We start from the raw sequence: 5,517 nt of genomic DNA on the forward strand, positions 1-5,517 counted from the left end.
CACACACACACACACACACATGTATATACATGTATATGATGGACTCTCCCATCGATTTCGACGTATGAGCTTCCGCCACAACAACTAAGTTGCTCGGAAATCCACACAGATGATTTGTTTATAGTGGTGAAGGCTTTGTGTAAAACTAGGCACCATTTTGGTATTACTGCTAACCTTTGTCGGTGCAGATGACTGCCACAAGACAGAGTATACAGTAGACCGCAGCTTTTTACATCAGAGTTTCCTTCTCCTAGATGCATGTCTTAACGAAGACTAGGGGTGCATCTCTCCCAGTGAATTAAAGTGCCTCCAGATACGAACCTGGAAATTTCGACGCGGTACATACAGCACCTAACCTTCCCAAATGGTCACCCATCTGGTACTGGCCAGGCTCAACGTTGCTTAACTTTGATGATCTGGTGAGAACCAGTATGTCAACGTGATTGTGCCGTATATATCCTATCACGTGTATATATCTATATATTACCATGTTTTCGGTGGACAAGATTCAAACAAGAGCGGACGGTCCACAGAGTTTGATAACTGTATAGATTGGTTAAGACACTTTCATGTTCGTATGTACGTTATCACCTTTCTACCATTTTTTAAGTTGGTTGGTTGGTTTGTTTTTGTTTTATGGCATATCAACTCTTTTCAGGTTATTTAATGCTAAATCCATTGATTTTGAAGAAAAATATTTTAATAGGATATATATATATTTTTTTTTTCAGTTTTTATTTAACCCATAGTTGGGATCCTAACAGGTACTACCACTCCGGGTCAGAGTGGACCTGGGAGCAATCGCAATTAAGGGCTGGCTCCACACTCCCCAAAGCCCGCAAGCTTGGGCCTCACCATCGGATATAGTTTAAGGTCATATCCAGGACCCCATTTTTTAAAAGATAGGGTTGTCCAATATATAATGTAAAAAAAAGTATTTTTTATAATTTCATTTTATGCTACTGGTGTGTCGAAACTAAAACTCCAACTACAATATACTTCATTGGTGTTCAGGCTAGGATTAAAATGTAGTAATATGTCTCCTGAAAGTAAATGTGGTATTGTGGTGACTGCAATGATTTTAACTAAGAGTAAGACAAATAATATCGTGGGGTATGTGTTTGTGCTGCATATCCATGATATTCAAATCTCTCACAATTCTCATTTTTTTCACACTTTTGATGGCTTTGTGCCAAATTTGTACAAACGTTTTTTTTTTTTGTTTTTTTTTTTACTGAGAGTAGGGTCACCACTTATCAAAGCCCGAAAGCCACTCGAGAATTAGAGTTAATAAGTGTTAGTTGGCTGGTGAGACAACACGGATTATCTGTAATGCTGGAGCTTGGGTAGCGTTTGTTTATGTAAGAAGACAGCTCAACAGGAACTTGTTCACATTAGACTTGAAAGCGACTATGTTATATTCAGAATGGAAAGCAACCCTACAGTATTGTGCTTCACAGATGTGTAACGTTATGCACACGTTTACACATGGGACCCACACGTTTTATGCAGTTTATGTCACAAGGAACATAGGACAAGTAATAACTCGACTCCTTTTTTTTTTGTTGTAACAATGACATTTATTTCCTCATTCTCCCGCCATGTGTGACTTCTCATTACGGTTGTGACGTCACCAACGTTTCTAAGATGATCATTCTCTCTAACATGCTCTCTCTTTTTATAGTTTTTTTCTTTTTTCTTTCCATGACGTCATTTCACATTCCGTATGCATTTGCATATGCTCGCCCACACTCTGTTACATTCAGAAAATTCTAGGAAATAAACTTTGCCCATTGAATTTATGTTTAATTTTAGGCACAGATAAGGGAACTTGTTAACAGACAAATTCTAACATGGCCATTATGCTTTACTTTAGCAATCCATAAAAATGAAACTGGAAAAAAGTAAATAAAAATCCAGGTCGGCATTTTTTTTTTTTTTAACAAAAGCATTTATTACTGTTACTCTCCCGTCTCGACTCTAGCTGCCACATGTCCATCTAACCAGGTTCCGTTTCTCTTTCTTCTGACCACTAGCTTGCCACAGTCAGCCCATTCTTGCCTTCAATTTACACGTCTCTCCTTCAACACCGACTTTCTTTCTGACCATGTGGTGTCCTTTTTTTCTTTTTCTTCAAAGCACACTTACCAATTTGCATACATGTTCAAACACTGTTCCTGCTGCTATGCCTCCCACCCTTCGTTGCTGCTGATATTCTGATAGTATTCATATATGCTCTGGTACAAAGTGCTCGCTGCAAATGTTGAGCACTTGCCATGAAAATATTGATAGAGTAGAGGTATACTCGTTACGCCTCTTCTGTAAAAAAGAGAATATTTTTTTCTTTATATGGAAGTCACCACTTATCAAAGCCCGGAGGCCATTCGGGGATAAGGGTTATTGTAATCGTTAGTAATGGAGATCTGGTTTACTTAAGGGGGGGGGTTTCATCAGGAACTTTTTTTATGTTGGACTTGAAAACATCCAAGTTGTAGTCCGGAGGGAAACAGGCAAACGGAAGAGAGTTCCACAAGCGTGCACTTCTAAGAAAGAAGCTTTGTTCATGGAATCTACGTTTTGATTTAGGCACAGATAAAGAGTGGGGAAAATTACTGACAGTGGTTTCAGCTAGACAGGTGTTTTTCGTGAATAGTAACAAATAAACACTTCAGAGTCCAGAAATGACCAAAATCTCTCTAATTCTCTCTCCTCTGATCTTGAGCACGTGGTGCAATGGGGAAAAAAGTGGCTGGTTAATTTTAATGCATCTAAAACCAAGCTTCTCTCCTTCCATCATCAACGCACTGAGCCCCATCTGGTCCCAATTGAAACGTCTTGGGGAGGTTCCATGTTTTGACAAGCTTCTGGGCCTGACCTTCACTCTTGATCTGAAATGGAGTACATACATCAAATCTGTTGCCAAGGTTGCTGGAAAAATAGTTGGATCACTTTACCACTCCAGTAAATGCAATCTTCTACCTGTATAAGATCCAAGTACATCCTAGGATGGTGTACTGTTGCCACATCTGGCCAGGAGCTGCTTGGAGCCACCTATCCTGCCATGACAGAATTCAAAATAGACTTCATAACCTACTAAAGGATGCTATTTCTCTTCCCTGCAACTTCTTTCTCACAGAAGAAACGTTGCTAGCCTGTATCTGTTCTGTCGTTATTTTTAGGACAATTGCTCATCTGAGCTTCAATCTATGGTCCCCCCTTGCCAAACGTTCACAAAAACACTCGTCTAGCTAAAACCACTATCAATAATTTTCGCCCAATGTCTATCTGTGCCTAAACTTAAACGTGGATTCTATGAAAAAAGATTATTTCCTAGAATTGCCCGCCTGTGGAGCTCTGTTCCACTGGCTTACTTTCCAGTTGACAACAATATGGTCGTTTTCAAGCCCAATGTAAACAAGTTTTTGTCAAACCGTCCCCTTAAGTAATCAAATTATATAAAATGTTCATTACAAACGATTACAATGCTATCTTCCAAATGACTACTGTACACTCATTAACCCTTATCCTCGAGTGGCATCTGGACCTTGATAAGTGGTGACACCTTTGCAAAAAAATCAAAGTGTTATATCTGTTCTTGACTTGAAAGCCATGTTTAATTTCCGAAGAGTTTCTATTGGGTAGCTATTCTATACAAGTCTTGGAGATGAAGAATTTTCAGTGGGTAGCTGTTCTGTACAGGTCCTGAACTTTATAATTCTGCAGGCAAAGAGCAAAAGATCCTTCTCGTGTTGACACGAAAAAATTATGTGCTGGAATGATAAAAGATTCAATATTTTTATGGTGCAATTCTGGTTTCTGATTGGTTGCTAGCAGAATGTGATTCCATTTGATTGGTCAATTCCTATCGCCAGTGTCTATAAGTAGAACCTTCCAACTTTCAGTGATCATGCATTCATCATATCAAAGATATTACAGCAGTTCTGTTCAAAGATGGAACAATGATATCATGGCGTCTTTTTTTATGCAGAACGTCCATAAAATGAAAATATTTTACAAATTGATACAAGGGTTTTGGAGATAGACTTCCCTGAACAGATATATTCTAAAATTACATGCACAATATATTTACAGTTTTAAAAAAGAGGTGGTATGATAATATTCTGGGGTCTGTGTTCACGCTGGACGTCCATAGAATTCAAATCCCTCACAATTCTGTGAAATTTCCGCAGATTCCAACAGTAATTCTTGATATTTTAAAATATCCTCAGTCAAAATGTATGTAACTCATAACTAGAGCTATGACAACAGCATATTCTTATCATAGATTTGACTCTCGAGTATATATCCAACACAGTTAGACACAGTTAATCAATCAAGAACCATATAACTCTATGAAAACATGTAAGATATGTTTGTTTGCACCTCATTCAAAATTCTGCATGTTAGTATAATCTGGAAAGCAAAAAAATCAAAACAAAAAAAAAAACAGGGATCGAATTCCAAAGTCTTGCATAACAGGAACTATTTCCGAAATTGTATGCAGACATTACACGGAGTTTTACGGTAATCTGAAAAATAAAGCAACTTTATAACTAATTATTAATACACTTGTAAAAAAAAAAAAAAAAAAAAAAAAAAAAACAGTTGGTAATTGTATCGGTATCGTAAAAAATATTAGAATCGTCTCATTCATATATACATGCATACATAATATACGCATACATATTTGTATACATCATGTAAGGTAATTACTAGAGCTGTGACAACAGCATATTCTTTTCATTCTTTTGACTCTCGGGTATATATCCCACACAGTTAACCACAGTAAATCAACCGAGAACCATATCAATCTATATAAAAAATATGATATTAACTGATATATACTCGAGAGTCAAAATAATGAAAAGAATATTCAAGTCATCATGAACATGGCCGTAGACTTTGTGTTGGATTCACTTAATAATTATGAAATTATTTTTTTTAAATTTCATCTGATATCTCTATTATGTTAAATGTGAAATCCTAATTAAAATAGAATCTCTTGGCTATCGGAGTAGAATCTTTGCTAAGCTAACATAGTAATATTGTGTTTCTTTTTTTTTTAAATTATTTTTGAAATTTTTTCTGAAATGAGCAAGGCTCTTCCAGCACCGACAGAAGACTTCCCAGCAGGATCTGAACTCCCTTGGAAAGAGTGGGCAACACTCAACGGGGCCCAAGTGAACGTTGCCAAAACACGGGACAACTTGCACAAGTCGGTTTATGTACAGGATGTATTCTCACAGACCGTCCCCTAAGCGAGACATGCTCCAATGCAGACACTGCCCAATGATGGACCTCGAGATGGAATGGAATGCTTTGATGATGACGATGATAATAATGATGATGATGATCTTGAGGTCTGTATTTGCACTTGACGACCATAGTATAGAATTATGTCACAAACTCTTTCAAAAGGTTTGGGGGCTAAACTTCCATAAACACACACACACACACACACATTATATAGATATATATACACACACACACACACACTCACACACACGCACGCACACA

General features: G+C 37.4%; 1 pseudogene; it reads right to left on the reverse strand.

The window, feature by feature from the left end:
* Window positions 1–339: 339 nt before the first annotated feature.
* LOC145261295 (5S ribosomal RNA) lies at window positions 340–456 on the reverse strand (annotated as a pseudogene).
* Between the last annotated feature and the right edge of the window lie 5,061 nt (window positions 457–5,517).

This window comes from Euprymna scolopes, chromosome 37 (genome assembly GCF_053919585.1).
Source record: "Euprymna scolopes isolate OS-2025 chromosome 37, ASM5391958v1, whole genome shotgun sequence".
NCBI lineage: Eukaryota > Metazoa > Mollusca > Cephalopoda > Sepiida > Sepiolidae > Euprymna > Euprymna scolopes.